This window comes from Macrobrachium rosenbergii, chromosome 51 (genome assembly GCF_040412425.1).
Source record: "Macrobrachium rosenbergii isolate ZJJX-2024 chromosome 51, ASM4041242v1, whole genome shotgun sequence".
NCBI classification, from domain to species: Eukaryota; Metazoa; Arthropoda; class Malacostraca; order Decapoda; family Palaemonidae; genus Macrobrachium; species Macrobrachium rosenbergii.
Window position 1 is genome coordinate 69893547 of NC_089791.1, and position 21414 is coordinate 69914960.

At 41.6% G+C, this 21414-nt stretch overlaps 1 protein-coding gene and 1 long non-coding RNA gene across 2 annotated transcripts in view; one reads left to right on the forward strand and one right to left on the reverse strand.

The window, feature by feature from the left end:
- The first annotated feature begins 2092 nt into the window (after positions 1-2092).
- The window catches only part of LOC136833572 (uncharacterized), a 49522-nt gene continuing 30200 nt past the window's right edge, over positions 2093-21414 (forward strand). Inside the window, exon 1 of the mRNA XM_067095779.1 lies at positions 2093-2345. The gene's annotated coding sequence lies outside the window, so the exon portion shown is untranslated. The remainder of the gene's footprint in view (positions 2346-21414) is intronic.
- On the reverse strand, positions 2284-4871 carry LOC136833573 (uncharacterized). The gene is made up of 3 exons (XR_010851519.1): positions 4773-4871; positions 2592-2708; positions 2284-2400 (listed from the first exon to the last, which is right to left on the reverse strand). It is a non-coding gene; the product is annotated as an uncharacterized lncRNA (long non-coding RNA).

Here is a 21414-nt window from a genome sequence, read left to right on the forward strand (position 1 = left end):
ATGTCAATAAAATCTCCGCAAATTCTGTGCATTTAATCTCAGTAAGGCACCACCAATAAACCAGTTAACACCCAGCCAGCATGTCACGCAATACCCAGTCTTTACACTGGTGACCCCGGAGTGACCCGAAGGACCCGGCCGACCCAAGATGACGACCCATGCACCGACAGACCCTTCGCCACCTCGCTGCTTCCCGCCGTTCCTGAGTTCTCAGTAGAAGTCCGACCCTCCAAGATGACCCACCCCACCACCGGAGCCCTGGATGCCTCCTCCAGGAAACCTGAAGCCGGCCCCGCACTCATACTGGATGAGCTGACCAACGAAGGACCAGCCAACACCATCCTTCAGCCTGCTGCCGCCCCTCTCGAGCTGGCTACCAAGGATCAGCCGCCGTCATCCTTCAGCCCTCAAGCCGGCCAGCGAAGGATCATCCGACGTCACCCTTCAACCCGCTCCCGCCCTCCTCGAGCTCCTGCCGGCCGGTGCCGCCCTTCAGTCTCCTGCCCACCCCTAGCCCAAGCCCTTCGAGCCAACTACAATTGTCGGCAAGACAATTTCCGCATCGATGCCTCACTTTGGGGGGGGGGGGGGCGGCCAGTATTGTAAGAGCCCGTCGCTGTCTCTTCCAAACACAACCGCACCGCACCCTCTGCCTGAGCAGTCGACTCCACAGCCGGGCCGATTAATCAGACGTTACCCATGTCTTGGGGGAGAGTATTTGTAAGAGCCTGACGCCGTCTCTTCCAAACACGTGTGTTCGTGTGTTCGTCGTCCATCAGAGTGGACAAGACAACAAGAGCATCTCGTTTTCTTTCTCTAAAGGAACGTGATTTCAACCATACAATATTTCCGTCTGTTTCTCCCTAACCATTGTTGTCTTGATGTATGTACAATCACCATTGCTATGCAAGCATTCTAATCATGTACTCATAATGTTCCAGCGGATCTTCTGTATCAAACTGTGTGTATGTTTCTGTTTGTAAAGACGCCAAACGCCTCGCCATTTCACATATATTATGCTACTGCATTGTATTCATTAATCTGTCTCAAATCTCGTGCAAATGTCCATATGTGGTATTTTCTGGCCTTTTCATTGATATATGTTTTGCCATTGTACATTTATTATGTCTCACAATCGCCATCTGTTTGTCTGTCCACAAGCACAGTTTTCCAAAACATAATCTCTGTTTTGCCCTGTCTGTGTGTAGAAACTACTTTGCGGCTCGCACCAGCCAATAACAACTTCGAAGATTCTGTACATTCATTCAGTAAGGAACCATCAATAAACTAGACAACACCCAGCCAGTATATCACCTCATACCATTCTTACAATTCCATCGTAATCGTGCATCCATTAGTGATGAGTACTTGTATGTAAGTAGTTGTAAATAAATTAGTTTTTAAGTCAACATTTTAAAACTGTGGTCTCATTGATCCTTTCCTAGTTTGTAGACGTCCTCATCATCCTTTGCAATCCTTTAGCTAACAACATCAGCAAAGAAAGTGCGTTGTGGATGAAAATTCACAACATAATATTTGTAAAACTCCATGAACACTTTGTTGCTCAAAGGTGGAGGAAGAGAACACCTTTCATGACAGTTTATAATAATGTTGCAAGAGTAAACCGTCTTCTATCTCATGAAGTTTTCTCAGAGTTGAATGGTGCATACTGAATTTCATTTTCTAAAATATGATTTCCATCAAAGGAGAACCGTGGGAACTTCATTGTTTTATTTGTATCTTTCTGGCCAAGCCAATTATTCCTAGTACATCTCAACAAATATACTGAATTTCCGCCTTTATAATAAAAAAAATATGGTTTCAAGTGAGTTTCATCCACCGTCAGCATCACTGTTTTGTCATTGGGTAGTAATGATTTACATTTATTTTTAATGTACATCAGAAAATTTTAGTAATTTTCTTCTGATGCTGGGGTAAACTGATGGTAGAGTACCTCGGCAATATTAGAAATTTCTTATCTCTCAAGAGTCGATAACTTTGAGGGGAACAATTACAAAACAAAGAAGACAACATTACCAGCTCTGATGAATAATCAGAATTTATTCAGTCATTAACTGTAGTTGTTCCAATATGAATTTCAGCACAGGCAAGTGTTTGACTGATCACCTAAAATCATTGCCAAAAATTAAATCAAATTTTATAACAGCAATGCTTTTGCAGGTTTTAGAAATACACTCAGCAATGTCAGCTATCTGCAAGTTATTCAATATCTACTCAATGATATTCGCATCGTGAACCTCCGTAGGAATCTTTAAATCTCCCAAGTGACGTGCTTCAGAAAACATGAACAAAAGCATGCACTGTGCAGTTAGCCTTCACTGTAGGTAGGGTATTGTGTTGTACAGTATGCTATTTCATTAATCTGTACTCAACTGTTACCTGTGGAAGAGGAAAGATGGTCTTTTAGTATTTGTACGACATGTATATATGAGCATTAAAACATAGTAATGCCATGAGGTTAGGTTAGTTATTGACATCCCTTCTGTTTTGTATCTGTAACCTTAGAATACTAGGCCAGTCTAATTTTATTCACCTTAACCAAACTATGTCCAATAAGGTTTGTCCCTTACCTTTGACTACAGACAATGGTGACTTGCCTATTTCATGATCACTATACTGTACATCCACTTGTGATGAACCTATAACTTCTATGTCGGTGCCATTTCCAAAGCTCTTGCTAAGTCTTGCTGTAATGTAAGGATATAACTAGAAATTCTGAATAAAGGGACAAAGAGAAAGAAACCTTTCAGTGATAGACATTGATAGATAGAGAGAGATTTTAAGAAACGAACAGAGAGAGAGAGAGAATAGAGAAATGAACAGAGAAAAAGGAATAAGTTTGGAGTTTTGACTGTAATTTCATGACAAAGCTAGACCTAAATGCATATTCACCTTGTATCGAGGCCAACAAAGATGTTGTCTTTTAAATGCCTGGGTTCATTGATGTTTTGGAACATAAAGCAAACACGAGTAAAAGTTGTGAGTGTGTCATGGTTACGAAGCCATTATGGCTGCTCTTAATCGAGTTCGTAATCACGAGGAATTTATAAAAAACGCATGGTTACCTTAGTGGGATAAATAGCCACCGGAAATTATAGGTTCCGGTGACGTCAAAGCGACCCCTTTTTGAAGGCGGTGCTTTTTCCAGAAGTCCCCACAAATGGGCTGTCTTTAGGTTAGCCTAACCAATTAAGCATCTACAGGGCCAGACCAAAACCAGGATTCCACCTACAGAGGGGCGGGACAAAACTTCCAAAATTCCTTATCAAGTCGGGTTGAGAAGCAGAGAAGAAGAGAGAGAAGAAAGGACAGCAGAGAGGGTAGCAGAGAAGCAGAGGGTGGGGTTGTAAGCCTCATTAACTGTGGGTTTATAGAAGAATACAGACTCACATTTGACACTCACTGTAACTTTGCACTGCAATTCATTTGTATACCTACTGTAACTTTATTATTGTGTTAATGAAGTAAAGAAACTACATTGTGTCTTCTTCAAGTCTCCTGAAATGGAAAACACGCTACTACATAACAAAGCCAGAACGATAAGTATCTCTAAAGAAAGTAATCTTCTTAACTTGACAACGAATAGCAGAAGAAGAATAATAAATAAAGAAAAGACATAACACTGTAATGGGAATTGTTTGACATAGGCTACACTGGGAGTTGTTTGACATAGACTACACTGGGAGTTGTTTGACACATGCTACACCGGGAGTTGTTTGACATAGGCTACACTGGGAGTTATTTGACATAGGTTACACTGGGATTTCTGTGACATAGGCTACACTGGGAGTTGTTTGACGTAGGCTACACTGGGAGTTGTTTGGCCATAGGCTACACTGGGAGTTTTGTGACATAGGCTACACTGGGAGTTTTGTGACATAGGCTACACTGGGAGTTGTGTAGCATAGGTTACACTGGGAGTTGTTTGACATAGGCTACACTGGGAGCTGTTTGACATAGGCTACACTGCAAGTTCTGTGACATAGGCTACTTTGGGAGTTGTTTGACCTAGACGACACTGGGAGTTGTTTGACATAGGCTACACTGGGAGTTCTTTGGCATTGGCTACACTGGGAGTTCTGTGACATAGGCTACATTGGGAGCTGTTTGATGTAGGTTTATGGGAGTTGTTTGGACATAGGCTACACTGGGAGTTCTGTGACATAGGCTACACTTGGAGTTGTTTGATGTAGCTTACACCAGGAGTTCTGTGACATAGGCTACACTGGGAGTTGTTTGACATAGGCTACACTTGGAGTTGTTTGGACATAGGCTAAGCTGGGAGTTTTGTGACAGGCTACACTGGGAGTTGTGTGATGTAGGCTACACTGGGAGTTGTTTGACTTAGGCTACACTGGGAGTTGTTTGACATAGGCTACATTGGGAGTTGTTTGACATAGGCTACACTGGGAGTTCTGTGACATAGGCTACTTTGGGAGTTGTTTGACCTAGACTACACTGGGAGTTGTTTGACATAGGCTACACTGGGAGTTCTTTGGCATTGGCTCCACTGGGAGTTCTGTGACATAGGCTACATTGAGAGTTGTGTGATGTAGGCTGCACTGGGAGTTCTGTGACATAGGCTACACTGAGGTTTGTTTGACGTAGGCTACACTGGGAATTGTTTGACCTAGGATAGCCTATATTAGATTCTGTTAAGTCTTGTTTATATGAATTCCTACTAAAATTCAATCTACGCTAAACCAGTCTTTCTTTATATTGTGCATTACCTTGTTGTTCACAACACCTACCTAAATCCCTTTTTCTGCCTACAGTTTTCGTAGGCGAAACCTAGGTGTAGGCTATACTTGCACAGGCCTAACTCATGTTACCTTACCGGACAAACCTAACTGTAGCCTGCTTGTTTGCGCTCCCAATGTGGCGTAGTGCTGATTCCAGTGTAATGAATACAGACTTTATATAATGTGACCAGATTTTTTTCTGTAAAAGTGGGACATTTCATATATACTGTATACATATAATATATATATATATATGACCAGATTTATATACCAAAATATATATATATATATATTATATATATATATATATTATATATATATATATATATATATACATACATACATACATATATATACACACACACACATTATTATTATTATTATATATATATATATATATATATATATATATATATATATATATATATATATATATATATATATATATATATATATATATATATATATATAAGAGAATCAAGAATCAATTCAAAACATTTTAATTAACTTCATTGGGTATCGTAGCTGTCGGAGAAGACAATTGAAGTTACCAGCTAATGAAATGGCAAAATTAAACAAAATATCAGTACTATTCCATTAAAATGGGGACAGTTTTGTTTTCGTAGCACAAAAAAGCGGGACAAATGTGAAAAAAGCAGGACAAAACTCACAAAAGTAAAAAAAAGCGGGACATTTTGCTAACTTTAAAAAAAGTGGGACAGACATTGAAAAAGCAGGACTGTCCTGCCTAAAAGCGGGACTGTCCCACCTAAAACCGGGACTCTGGTCATATTAACTTTATATTGCAGTCAAAAGTGATCCTAATGTGGAATGGTATGGAATATGAAATTTAGGCTTGAAGCCAAGCACTGGAACCCGAGGGATTATTCAGCACTAGTTATCGTAATGTTATCCAGAGGCAAAATTCAAATACTTGTTGCAGTGAGCTTAGTGTTGAGTTTACCTACTTACCATAGTAAATTCGTCCAATAAAACACACAAGATATATCCATGGCACGCTACTTCGTTATGGCATGTAATGTTTATGGTCCAGTTGAAAAATAAAACAACGGAACCACAAGAAAACCTCGTACTCAAATGATGTACAGGAAGGAAGCTTGAGAGAGAAAGAATCACTAACTTCGGACTACCAGGGTCGATGTCATATCCAACAGGCCTTGTCCCTCGGTGGTCTTGCTTTAAGGGGTTCTCAGGACGTAAAGGTTCATAAGTGAATGATTCAGGCATGCTCTAGAACATAAAGGTTCATAATTGAACGACTCTGGCGTGTCCTAGAACGCCAAGGAACAAATTTAAGATGTTCTGAGAATGTAAATAAGGCTTGTAAGTGAATGACTCTGGCATGTCCTAGAAAGTTAATGAAAGAATTTAAGATATTCTGAGAACATAACTAAGGTTTGTAAGTGAACGATTCTGGTGTGTTCTTGGCCAAAAAGGGAAAATTCTCAAAGGAATTAATATAGCGGATCCATAGAACGTAGGCGTTCATAATTGAACGGATTTTGTTATGCTGAGAAAAACCTATGGTTGGAGCAGATGAGCGTACATTGTGAAACAAGTTTCAGAAACACATGTCCTTATTTGGCAAAATAAGTGAGCTGCCCACAGTACGAAGGTAACCAAATGCAAAAAATATGACGCTGTTATAAATTTCAGCACTGAGGCGAAGTAAATAAATCCTCCCTGATATGATGAGTACAAAGTGCTTACAGCTAACATGCACGGGTTGAAAAATTTTTTTATGGCCAAGTCCGCAATGTATTTACCCTATTTATGAAAGTTGCCTGACTGGCCCGTGCCTCAATGGTACAGTTATTAACACCATGGTTGTGCTTGCGTGGTATTTGACGAGGCGGGGGAGGGACAGCTGGATGAAACACATTTGTTGTTAGCGAAATCTTGCGCAAAAAGTTATGAAAAGACGAACACTATTGGAACAGGTTTTCCAGCCTATGGCTCAGGATTTATGAATGTGTAGAAATTTGCTCGATCACTTATAGTTAAATGATGGTCAGAAGGCAATGGTTTCGAGGTTAGCAATGGCTCATGTGTCCTCAAATGAAATTATTTTTTCTTGTACTCAACAAAACAATTATTTAAAATTTTAAACAGGATTTATACAGAAACCTAGTGCTTTTGCTAAGACGAGAGAAGAGAGAGAGAGAGATATGTACTCCAGGGAAGCAAACATTTTCGGGATGGGCTATAATTCTCGGCCCATATTTTACGGTGTACCTAGCTAATTTTTGGACGACAAATTGTCCAGAGCACGTGGAGGAAATAAGCACACGATTTCCTTTCTTTATTACTTATATTCGTACTTCACTGCTTAACTAATCCTAGCGGTTAAGACATGCAGACTACCATGCTTTAGCTACAATTCTTGTGTTTTGGAAGATACACTCTCTCTTCGCTTTGAAAAATCTTGTTAGCATGCATGGGGCCTATTGTTTCCTAAAACTGTACATAGTCATGGTTTTATTCGCACCTATGAAAAGCTAAAAATAATAACATTGTACTTACAGTGTGGGAACTTGGTTGCTTGTGCTTATTTTAGGATTTACTTTACCAGATTAATTTCTAATCTCGTATCCATCTTTAGCGAAAGCTACTGTCTGGAATCTACGATTCTAGGCATCGGTTGCCACTTTTTGGTTCTCACCTGGCCTACTTACTGTGTTCCTTGTCCAGGGGTCCAATCTGGGGTCTTGCTCGTGAACAGGGGGTCTTATTAATACACCTTGAGATTCTGACTACAATTTCTAGGTCAGGTAGGAAACTAAATAGAAAAAACAGTTGGGCTGAAGGCCGTACTTCATCAAAGGGCTGTTGCAGATAAAAGGTTTACTTTAAATGGAATATATTTACAATTAAACACGTCAGTCAGAAGACTGGAGAATGATAGGCAGAAACAACAGGGGGCTGCCATGTGGTTAGTTATGCTATCACTGGTTCAATTATTGAAGAGCCTATGATTAATCCTCTTGAAAGGGATACTGAAGAATTGATTGCAGTGGACTTTTCAGTGTAAGAAGCACAAGACAAGTCGATGTTTCCACAGCTGATATACCGTCTGCAATTTGATAATGCCAGCAGTTACTCAAGGATACTTGTAACGATTTTGGGCGAATCGAGGGTTGCACAGAGGGTGCCAAGATAATTCGATACTGTTATTGTGAGAGGTGCTAAAGAAAGAGCAGGAAGACAAGTACTGCTGGTTTATTGATGAAGCGACCCCGCTTACAAAGCGGCGTGTGGACGTCGGCGTATACGCAGACCTCAGTACAAAATTTACAAGTTACCTAAGGTCAAACTATTTCTCTACACAAAACAGGACAGGTACATATAGACAACATGATGATTAACAACACCTGATTGGACACCAAAAAATACTCTGACACATATATTATGTATAAGGGCAAATGAACAGGTAATCAAAGCAGGTATCTGCTGGGGTGGCAGAGAGGGCCAAGCCTTCTTGATGCCAGCTGGGGGTGTGTTCGACTTCTCCGGTGCCCTGCGGATGGGAGTGTTGGGTTGCTCTCCTGGCCGGACCAGGGGCCTTCCAGGGGCGCCCATGAGGTTTTCTTGCAGGCAAGGCGAGCTGAGGGGGCGCCACCTCCTGCAGGGGCTTTGGGAAGTGCCCCCGACGTCTTCCTCCAGGAATGCGGGCTTGAGGCGGTCTTCTGACACCCAGTCGTCCTTCCCATCGACGGCCACCCAGAGTGCCTTCTTGTTTCTCTCCAGTACGAGGAAAGGACCCTGTAGGGCCTGGTTAAGGGTGGGCGTATAGCATTGTTCCTGACGAAGACGTGGGTGGCAGAGCATAAACCGGGAGGCATGAAGGGGGACGTCCTGTTGGTATATGTCCGCCGGCAGGGGGCAGACTTCCCAACCCTGTCGCGGAGCCTCTGTGTCGTTAGGTCATCTCGGTCCTCCGTGATGAGTTCACCCGGGACTACGAGGGACTCCCCGTAAACCTTTTCTACCGTGGACGGGTTGCCGTTGGCTCTAGGGGTGGTCCTCAGCCCAAGGAGGACCCAGGGCAACTGATATTTCCAGTTGTCAGTGGTGCAACAAGCCATGAGGGACGCCTTCAGGAACCTGTGGAACCTCTCCACCATTCCATTGGCTGTGGGGTTGTAGGCAGTAGTGCTGTGGTGAGTGGTCCCCAGCAGGCGTGCCAGGGCGGTCCACAGCTCAGACAGGAAGGCTGGGCCCCTGTCCGTAGTTATATGGTCTGGGATACCAAACCGGCTGATCCAGCTGGAGAGGAGGGCCTCAGTGCACGCACTGGAGGTGGCTTCTTCCATGGGCGTCGCTTTGGGCTACCTAGTGGAGCAGTCAGTGACTGTCAGAAGGTATCTGGCTCCTCCTGATGGAGGAAGAGGACCCACTACGTCGATGTGGATGTGTCCAAAACATCTTTCCGGCTGGGAAAGCCGCCACCCCGATTCAGTGTTGCGCCCCTACTTTGCTGGCCTGGCACTGTATGCACTGCCTCGCCCAGGCTGTTGCGTCCTTCCGTATGCCGTGCCAGATGAACTTCTCCGCCAGTAGAGGCGGGCACCAGTGGGTGGGGTTGGCCAGTGTTGAAGTTGCTCAGCAGTGTTGGCCCCGCCAGGGGCGAGGGGCACATCCTTCCACTTCAGCGACGTGATGGCAGTGCAGTAAGCTGTAATCACTGGGTCGGCAGCTTGTTCCCGGGCGAGGTCCTCGTAGTCGATCCCGAGCTGCACTGCGTCGATTTCAGTCCTGGAGAGGGCGTCGGCTACAGGGTTCTTCCTGCCAGGGAGGTACATGATGTTGCAGGTGAACTCTGCGATGGCCGCGAGGTGCCGCTGCTGCCTGGAGGACCATGCATCCCCCAGCTTTGTGAAGGCGTGGACCAGCGGCTGGTGATCCGTCCAAACTGTGAAGAGCGCACCCTCCAGGAGGAATTTGAAGTGGTGTACTGCCTGGTATGCTGCAAAGAGTTCCCTGTCGAAGGTGCTGTAGCGGGACTCGGTGGGGCTGAGCTTCCTGCTGAAGAAGGCGATGGGCTGAGGGGCTCCATTGACAACCTGTTCCAGGTTGCCCCACAGGCGAATTGCTGGCGTCCGTCATTAAGTGGAGGGGGTGCTGGGGTCCTGGTGGGCCAAGGCTGTTGCCTTGGCAAGGGCGGCCTTTGTCAGGGAGAAGGCCTGCTGCTGGTTGGGAGGGCCCCACACTAAAAGTCTTCGGACGACCCTTGAGGATCTCCGTGAGGGGGCCATGGTGTGCGCGACCCGGGATGAACCTCCTGTAGTAGTTGACCATCCGAGGAATTCTTGTACGGCTTTGACGGAGGTAGGGGTGGGAATCTGATGATGGTCTCCGATCTTCGATGCAACTGGGCGGACGCTCCATGGGATATCTCGTGGCCCAGGAATTCAACCCTATCGACGCTGAAGGTGCACTTGTCGAACCTGACAACGAGGCCATTCTCCTGCAGGCGCTGCAGGACCTTCCGGATGGGCCGAAGGTGTTCCTTGTGGGACCTGGAAAAAATTAGGATATCATCGACGTAGCAGACGCAGAAGTTCAGGTCCACCAGGATGCTGTCCATCAGTCTCTGAAAGGTCGCCCCTGTGTTCCTCAGGCCGAAGGTGGAGAAGACGAAGATGTAGGACCCGAAGGGCGTGATGATGGCAGTGTTGGAGATGTCTTCTTAAGCTACTGGTACCTGGAAATATGATTTTAAAAGATCTACTTTTGAAAATATTTTGGCCCCATGGAAGGAGGCCATCAGGTCTTGCATGTTTTGTAGAGGGTAGTGGTCGGGCTCTGTAGCAAGGTTGAGCAGCCTGTAGTCGCTGCAGGGTCTCCAGGAGCCATCTATTTTCTGCACCATGTGAAGGGGTGAGGTTCATGGGCTGGGGACCTTCCTGCATATGTCCATACGCTCCATCTCAGCGAAGGCCCTCTTGGCCTCCTGAAGGCGCTGTGAGGGGAGCCTCCAGAACTTTGTGTGCATCGGGGGGCCCCTTGTCTTGATGTGATGATATATCCCATGTTTGGCAGGGGCCCAGGGCACCTGATGAAGCTCGGGTTTGAATACCTCCAGGAATTCCTTCAGGAGGGAGGCGTACTGGTGGGGAGTGACGGAACAGACTGTGGGCACCCTGGAGCCCGGCAACAGGGGCAGGGACTGGCAGGACTCAGTGTCCAGCAGGCACTTGTGGCCAACATCGACTGCCAGTCCGAAGTGGGCGAGGAAGTCCACACCCAGGAGCAGGGTCCTAATGTCCACGACGATGAAGTTCCACTTGTATCTCTGGCCAAGGATGGAGACCGACAGGAGCCTGGTGCCGTAGGAGAATTTTTTGCTGGCGGCCGTCAGGGAGGCAGCCAGGTCCGGCGGGCGCTTGCAGACCTTTCTGGAAGGCGGGAACACTGACCGCATTGCCCCTGTGTCAATCAGCATCATCCTGCTGGAGATAGTGTCATGGACATAGAAGCCTACTGGTGCGGGGCTCCTGGGTGTTTTGGATGCTGCTGCCATGGCAGCCTGTGAGGGTGGCCACCGCCTCCCCCGCTTTTTGGATGGGCAAAAGGCAGGGGGCTTCGCAATTCCGGGCATCTTTACCAAACCTCTGGTGGTAGTAGCAAAGCCTCGGCTTTTCCTCCTTCTGGTGGTGGGGTGGCCGCCTCCTGGCAATGACGTTGATGCACTCTGTGATGGTGTCCTCCGGCTGGAAGCAGTTGATGGGGTGTGTGGGCGTGGATGCCTGATTTGCCGCCCTCGTGGAGTCAGTCAGCTGCTGCGCCATCCTTATCAGGTCCTCGACCGGCAGGTGTAGGGCTCTGTAATCTGTCCACGGACCTCTGGGAGTAGCTGCCACAGGACGGTCTCCCTCAACAGGCTAATCTCTTTGTGCCTGCCGCTGCTGTCTGTCTCGGGGAGGAGGAGGAGCTCCTGGAGGGCATGCCACGTCTCCAAGAGGTTCGTGTCCTGCCGGTGGTTGATGGCGAGGTCGAGCGCATGGCCGGCCCTCTCGGAGACCGGTAGGGAGCAGGTCTCGATGAGATTGGCCTTTAATTTCTGGAAGGTGGCAGGGCTCATGGTTAACGTCACCCATGGGGCGACCTTCCGGTATATCTCCTCCGGTAGGGCATTGATAGAGTTGTCCGCTTTCAACACCTTGTCGGTCAGACCTGCCACCCTGAATTGCTCCTCGACCCTGTAGAGCCAAAACTCCAGGTTCTGATGGGTGAACGGCGGCAGCTTTATGCTGAGGGCTGCCCTCGGTTGGTTCGTCAGGAGGGGCATCGCTCGGGGAGCGGGTACCGGTCAGGAGGAGGGCGCGGGTTTCAGCGTGGAGGAGGGCTCGAGAGGGGGTTGCGCGAGGGAGACATCTGCCTCCAAGAAGTTTGTGATTATTTGTATGTAGGAGGGAATGTCTACATCCATGCTCATTCCACACTCTCACTTGGAGTGTGAGGGAACACTCACGTCAATACATGCTTGAGAGCTTGCCGTGTGGGTCCACTTATGATGTCGGTGATTTGCTGACGAGGGTCGGTAACGCCCGAACACTTTGTTAGAGTGCTGCAGTTAGTCCGTTAGGGGCATGGGGTGGTTCATCGGGCCAAGACTAAGTCGCCGTTTGGGTCCATTAATGGCTCCGGGAACCACTCCATGGGTCACCACTGTGAGAGGTGCTAAGGAAAGAGCAGGAAGACAAGTACTGCTAGTTTATTGATGAAGTGACCCACTTATAAAGCGGCGTGCGGACGTCGGCGTATACGCAGACATCAGTACAAAATTTACAAGTGACCCGAGGTCAAACTATTTCTCTACACAAAACAGGACAGGTACATATAGACAACATGATGATTAACAACAGCTGATTGGACACAAAAAATACTTTGACACATATACTATGTATAAGGGCAAATGAACAGGCAATAAATATACAAATCACAATAATGATAATAAGGTTGTGTAAGTGCGACCTCGGGTCAGCTGTGAAGGCACCGTAGAAAAGGGTGGTTCACCATAGAGAACCTATTGAGAGTGACTTTACATTATGATATGCTTGCATTAAAATTCACACCGAGCTGAGTCAGGTCTTTGTGATAACTCGCACTTCAGAAAAGAAAATGAGAGTGCAGAGGAAGATCAAAGATTCGTGACTGTTGAAAGAACCTCAGATCAGGACGTTACCTTATAGAGGAGCAATGGAGGGCCTCATTGAATTCACCAAAAGATGACCATGTGGTGGGGTCAGCTCAATAAGGAGCATGAAAGGGGATGTGTGTCTGTCTGCCACTGGCCGGTTTCTGGGGCTGACGACCGCTGGTTCTTGCCTTATATGACATCCGGGCTTATTTTCTTGCTCCTTCCAGAGGCCACTGGTATCACAAGATGGCGGTTCAGTCACCTCATTTTCTAGTTGGAATCTTCCAAATCTTGGTGACTTCTGTCAACCCATATTCACCATTTTTTATGGGGGACTTAACATTTCTGGTGGACTTTTGGCAGGCTTTGTCTCCAATCGCCTTTTATCTGAAATGAGGTAATTCAAGCAGTCTTCAGGTCTTTAGGAAAGATAAAGAGATGTACCAAAAAGGGGAGCATGGAGAGAAATTTACTTAGGGGGAGGTTTGGACTTTCTTAGGAAGTGGTTTCCCACTTAACATATATATGTGTGTGTGTGTGTGTGTAGTGTGTGTGTATATATATATATATATATATATATATATATATATATATATATATATATATATATATATATATATATATATATATATATATATATATATATATATATATATATATATATATATATATATATATATATATATATATATATATATATATATATATATATATATATATATATATATATATATATATATATATATATATATATATATATATGTGTATATATATATATATATATATATATATATATATATATATATATATATATATATATATAATTGTAATACCCACAGTGCCCTCTTAACTTCTCAAATTCTTCACGCTTTTTTGGATATGCTTGTCACTACAAAACCTTAAGATCCAGTTGCAAGAAGTATGAAGAAATTATGATGTCTGATAGGGGAAAATGAACCCAGGTTCCAGAATTGCAACTAAGTCACTTTGGCGACCTAACCACGAGAAGGATAAAAGTCTATTGCCTCTCATACAAACATATACCATCCTCACCATGATAGCCAAGTGGACAATCGTTTTTATTGCTTTTTAGGCTGAAATATATGTGTAGAATCTATTGGTCACTTTTTACCAGACACATATGTAATTGTAATAGCCACAATGCCGTCTTAACTTCTCGAATTCTTCGCGCTTGTTTGGATACACTTGTCACTACAAAGCCTTAAGATCCAAGTACAAGAAATATGAAAAAATTATGATGTCCGGTAGCGGGAAACGAACCCAGATTCCATAATCACAACTAGGTCACGTTGCCAACCTGGCCATGAGAAGGATAAAAGTCTATTGCCTCTCATACAAACATATACCTGTTGTTTTCAGATATATATATTAGAGCTGGAATAGACCCATTCTCACCATCATAGCCAAGTGGACAATCGTTTTTATTGCTTTTTTAGGCTGAAATATATTTGTAGAATCTACTAGTCACTTTTCACCAGATACATATGTAATTGTAATAGCCACAATGCCCTCTTAACTTCTCAAATTCTTCACACTTTTTTGGAATTGCTTGTCACTATAAAGCCTTAAGATCCAAGTCCAAAAAATATGAAGACATTATGATGTCCAGAAGCGGTAAACGAACCTGGGTTCCATAATCACAACTAGGTCACGTTGCCAACCTGACCACGAGAATTATAAAAGTCTATTGCCTCTCATACATACATATACCTGTCATTTCCAGATGTATATATTAAAGCTGGAATATACCCATCCTCACCACCGTAGCCAAGTGGACAATCGTTTTTATTGCTTTTTAGGCTGAAATATATATGTAGAATCTACTGGTCACTTTTTACCAGATTCACATGTAATTGTAATAGCCACAATGCCCTCTTCTCGGATTCTTCGCGCTTTTTTGGATATGTGTGTCACTACACAGTCTTAAGATCCAAATGCAAGAAATATGAAGAAATTATGATGTCTGGTAGCGGTAAACAAACCCGGGCTCCATAATCACAACTGGGTCACATTGCTGACTTGACCACGAGAAGGATAAAAGTCTGTTGCCTCTCATACATACCTATACCAGTTGGAATATGTATGTGTGAGAGGCAATAGACTTTTATCCTTCTCGTGGTCTTCATATTTCTTGCACTTGGATCTTAAGGCTTTGTAGTGACAAGTGTATCCAAAAAAGCGCAAAGAATTTGAGAAGTTAAGAGGGCATTGTGGTTGACAATTACACATGTATCTGGAAAAAGTGACTAAGAAAATTCTACTATATATTTCAGCCAAAAAGCAATAAAAATGATTGTTTGTTGAACTACGATAATGAAAGAACAGTCTATTCCAGCTCTAATAATATATTGATTTGAAGATGACAGGTATATGTATGTATGAGTTAAGGCAATATTTTTATCCTTTTCATGGTCAGGTCGGCAACCTGACCTGGTTTGATCATGGAACCCGGGTTTGTTTCCTGCTACCAGACACCATAATTTCTTCATATTTCTTGCACTTGGATCTTAAGGCACAATAGTGACAAGTGTATCAAAAAAACGCGAAAGAATTGAGAAGTTAAAGAAGGGCAATGTTCCTATTACAAACATAAGTATCTGGTATAAATGTGACCAGTAAACTCTACACACACACACACACACACACACACACACACACACACACACACACACACACATATCAACATATATATATATATATATATATATATATATATATATATATATATATATAAATATTTAAATATATATATATTATATATATATATATATATATATATATATTTAGAGAGCAGAGAAGAGAAGAATTAAGAGAGAGAGAGAGATACCTGGTTAATCTGCTATGAAGCTTTGCTAGCTTTGGCTCTGGTGATATCCTGAGTGTTGGCTGGGCAACTTCCGCACATTGGAGGAGAGCATATTTGATTACACCTACTGGGTGTTTCCAAATTAGAGGGGCCCCCTCCACAGAACAAATGGAAAGTTATGAAGTTTTCTGCTATAGTCTATCTCCAAGTACATTATTTTAAGTTTCTATTAAGCTATTTTTCATTTTACATTTCTTGTATTTTCAGACTGAGTGATGGAGTTAGATACAGCCATGGCTAACGACTCAGAGGAAATCAGATGGCTTGACCGAATCCGGGCTATAACCTTCAGAGAGGCCAGGGATGCTGGTGCATCCTTCATTTCACGTTCCTGGATAGTTAAATACATTAAAAGAGATGAGTCCTTAGTTAAAGAAACTGGAAGAAAAATCCATATGACTGTCATCATGCAAAAGAAGTGAGAATCTTGGAAGGCCTGAAGTCCTTTCTCAGAGTCAAAAGACATCATAGCTGAGGCAGTGTGTTGACCAAGAAAGTCTTTACGTAAATTGGCGCTTGAACTAGAAACAAAAAGGGGAAAGAAGAGAAGTTATACTGCTGTATATCGTGAGTTGAAAAAATCTGGTATCAAGCCATTTCATGTTATCAGCAAGCCCAACATCACTCAGCAACAGAGAGAAGACCGTGCATGGTTTTGTGGTTCATTTCTTAAAGATTGGGATGAAGCTGACTTTCTCCATGTTGCCGCATCAGATGAATTCTTCATTTACACATTCAGGAAGCCAAATCATAAAAATGACATCATTTGGGCTGCAAAGTTGGATGATATCAGCAATGACGTGCGCTATCGCCAAGTTGTGAAATTTCCTGAATATTTGGGAATTTTTCTCTGTTTCACAGCTAGATGGTTAATGTGGACCATCAAAGAAAAAGGACAGTCATGGAATGGCAAATATTTCAGAGAAACTGTGCTTACTGGTGGAGTCTTTCCTTCCCTCAAAGATCCTGAAAATGTGTTATCTGTTGAAGAAGTCACATTTTTGCATGATAAGGCACCATGTTTCAAGGCTCTTCAGACACAGGAGCTGCTTCAAAACAGTGGTATCAATTTCTTCTCGTCAAGTGAATTTTCAGGTAGCTCCCCTGACCTTAATGTGTGTGAAAACATTGGTAGTATCTTTAAGGATCATGTTGAAGCACGCACAGTGAACTATGATGGTATACCAAGCCTCAATGACCTGCGAAGAGAGGTAATCGAAATGCTCAGGGAAATAGAGTTTGAATCTCAGTTTTTTTGCAATTTGCTGAAACCATACCTCTCAAGAATGCAGGCTGTGGTACAGGCAGATGGAGGCCACACAAAATATTAAATACTCAGAGAGAAACTTAATAAATTCCTGTTCTGAATTACTTTTGTTTTTGTCCATATCAATTTTTTTTGTCCATATCAATTTTGTAGATATCCCAAACAAGCTGCAGCATTATGATGCTCACTGCTTCGGCAGCCAAGAGCTACTCATGGTTATTAACTTGGAAAAAAATTTCAGTACCTCTGATAAGGTGATCTAAATGTTTTCGTCATTTACATCCCAAAAATCCCGATAGCTTTTCTTGCCATTGCAATAGGCTAAAAAGTTGACTTCTACTGTCATTATATAAGCATTGTAGTGCCCTTGTAAAATGGTCATTAATGACTGAAACACCTGTTGGCATAAGAATGAATAAATGGAGGATCCTTTTACTTCAGAACCTTGACTTTAAGATAAGAAAATGTAGTAGATAAGAAAAGCACTATCGCAAAATAATAGACCACTATTATAGCACATCAGAGTTTCATGAGTGAGAATATATATATATATATATATATATATATATATATATATATATATATATATATATATATATATATATATATATATATATATATATATATATATATATATATATATATATATATATATATATATATATATATATATATATATATATATATATATATATGCAGCCCATTCTGTCTTGTTTGAATACAGCAAATTATAAAATCGCTAAATACCTCGTACCAATATTAGAACCCTTAGCCATAAATTCTTACTCTATAAGGAACTCGGCTAGTTTTAAAGATGATATTATTAAAGAGGACTCTAACTTATATATGGTTAGCCTGGATGTGGAATCTATTCACAAACGTCCCTGTATGAGAGACCATAGTGATTATTCTAAATAAGTTGTTTTCCAGTGAGGATGATTTGTTTCATAATTTTAACAGGATGTTATTTAAACATTTTTTAGAATTGGCCGTACTGGACACCGCCTTTATCTTTAATGATATTGTGTATAGACAGGTGGATGGGATGGCAATGGGTTCCCCTTTAGGTCCGGTGTTCGCCAATATCTTTGAGCTCTCTGGAAGAGCAGCGCTGGATAGTTGTCCTCTTGTTTTCGACCCCTTGTTTTACAAACGTTGTGTCAATAACCTGTGCGTTCTGTTCAAACATGATTTTAATGGTGGCTCTTTTTTAGACTATATTAATACTCAACACCTGAACATAAAGTTTACTCTGGGGAAAGAATCTAATAATAAACTACCGTTCCTGGATGTTCTAGTCTCTAGAAATGAACTAGGTTTTTATGCAGGTGTCGTGCCCGACATTTTTTATTCCCTTCTTACCTGCATAGTTCTTCTAAGTGCCGAAACCGTCGTCCACAGCATCTCTCCGTCGTCGGCTGCTAATGAGTCTGCTATTTTGAAGGGAAATTATCTTAAAGTAATGATACTCTCAGAAAGGCGTAATGGTGACGAGACAGTAGTTTCTTTGCTTTAATGATGAAAGTTAACTACAAACTTGGATACAAATTATGGTTACAGTTACGATATTGTAATCATTGTTGTTAGACAGTTCAGTTCAGTCTGTTTGGGAGCACGAAAGCAATGGGAGATGTCTCTCCCAGTTGGTGGGTGGGATCTCGAATGCTGAATGCTGTCCTCCTGGCTTCTTGTTTCTCTGGAACCCCTGGGTTTTCTTGTAATCTCCAACTCCTCCTTTTTTAGTGTCCCATTGGAAGATTTTATCTGTAAGGCCTCCCCATTGAACAGTTGATTGGGAAGGACATTGGTGGGTGTTGTTCAAATCTCTCCTTAGAGGATTTGATTGGAAATGATCTTAGGAGGGGGTGTAAAAGGCCCCTCCCTAGAATGTTTGATTGGAGGGTGTTAAATTACATCACTTTGTCCAGCCCCAATTCCATGTAAATGCCTCCTATTGAAGGCGGGGTTATAGATATGGCTGGAAATGTTTGCTTCTGACAAGGTGCTGAGTGATCATGAGTCAGCTAAATCGCAAGGCCACAGTTTCCAGATTTTACGATCGGTTTTATGGCCTTGGGCGTGATATACTCGCTCACTGTTTTGAGTTTGTGCAAGGCGGTTTATATATTCAGCACTTCGAGTCTCTCGATGCAAAACAACCCAGACTTAATCGTTGTTCTCTCTCTGTTTTCTCTCCCTTTATTCTCTCTCTCTCTCTCTATCTCTCTCTTTATTCTCTCTTTCTCTCTCTCTCTCTCTCTCTCTCTCTCTCTCTCTCTTTCTATTCTTTCCCTATCTAACTTTCCTAACACCACTCGGTAACGCTATCTCACACTGCCCTCAGTGTGACAACAAAATTATAGTTTAAATGGATAATTGCCAATCTACACATAAAACAAAGCATTTATATGACTGCCCACATTCTAACACTCGCAAAATATTACAAATTTGTGTCAATGCAATAATGTTGAGATATCAGATTAATAATATACTGTAGAAAATTCATACAATATACAATGAATTATCCTTTAAAAGAAATATTCATACATACAATGAATTATCACATTGTAAAATGGTTAACTGCAGTAGTGAATAGACAATGAAAATCAACAACATATAGAGAAATTGGCAATAAATCATGTCTATAAGAACATTATTCTTCTTCCTTGACCCTTTTATTTCTTTTATAATCTTCTCAATATTTGAAATCACTACACGTTTGACTAAAATTGCAAATACCACAATTACAAGTAATATTATGATCAAATTGAACAGATAAAATTGGTGAAACCTTTTCTTTGTAGTAGAAAAACTCATCTACCAATGGTAACTCATTCAGTTGTTTTAATTCTAATTGAGAAAAGTGAAACTCTTTGATATTCTTAGAATAGTTCATGTATGGGACCTTCTTTGTGTACTTGATTTCAGTAAAAACATGAGGTTCATAGTACAACTGGTTTGGTATTACTAACTTGCAAGTCTTATCAAAAGCATGAATATTATTGAAATTTATCTCTGTACTTAGATTATGGCAGTTGATTATGGCTGTTACAGTATCTAGTGAAAACACAAAACTGACTGTTCTACTAAGATGGAAACAAAACTGTTTGAATAAATGGGTACATAATACATTTTCTTGATTTTTATTTTTGATTATTTTTTTAACACAAGGATAGGCATTAGTAGTTTCGTAAAGGTTATCAAGGTTGCAAATGTATTCCCTTTCCTTTAAAATTATGCGATCTTTTAACTGAACATCAGTAATAAATGACATCATTAACCCATGTTCCTCTAATGCAAAATGGATGTTGTTGACATTTGAAATTATTACATTTTCCTTTATCAACATGGGGAAAGGATGTATGGACATCAGTACATCTGCATCTTTCTGATTAAATGGTAACACTAAAATAATCTTATCTTTTACCACTTTGGTTATTATTAAATTATAATAGGTTATAACATCCTTTACCATAGGGGTATAATGCCCCTCTACCAAAAAATTATTAATTATATCTTCTAATTCTTTAGGAGTGATTAGTGTTGGGCCTCTTGCAAGATTAATTAACTCTGTACTATAAAACTATTCAGAAATTGTTGATTTTCTAACATATTTAGTTCTTTTGTTATATTTTTACTGACTTTATTAATGAATATCTTTAGCTTTTCTATCTCTTGGGCATTTAAGTTCTGAGAAATTATCACTTTATTTAACACTATACCTCTTGTTGCTGCCCATTGTTCCAGTTTATCAATTCGGACCTTTTCTTTTTCTACATTAGATTCAGTTGCGACTCCAAATAGTTGATTTAGTGCTGTTTCTATAAAGGGTAAGAGGGATCTTTTGGACCTTGTATTTAATACATTTCCTATATCATTATCTAATCTTTTCAACAATGGTAAGGCATTGTTAGTGATAATAACAATGCCTTACCATTGTATTATGGATTTAAGTTCTTTTTTGAACATCTTTCAACGTCATTTCATTGATAAGCACTGAGGAAATGTCAATACTTACAATTCCTAAATCCTTTATTAATTTCACAGATCCCTTTTTCTCTAGTAGTGCACCCTTTCGGATGACCACTTCGGATGTCACGAAATGCAGAATTATTATCAAGAGGAGCCGCATGTTTGTATCTGTAAGAATAAGCCTTATCAGATATTCTATATACATGAGATATTTTAATTTCTACAAATACATTTTACATATGATATTTCAGTTCAACACTTTACATAAATTTATCTGTTTCTTAACTCATATCTTTTGTTTATCTGTTCTTCCTTATTTTCCTTCAATATTTCTTCTAACTTTTTAGTGGACCAAGCGTCT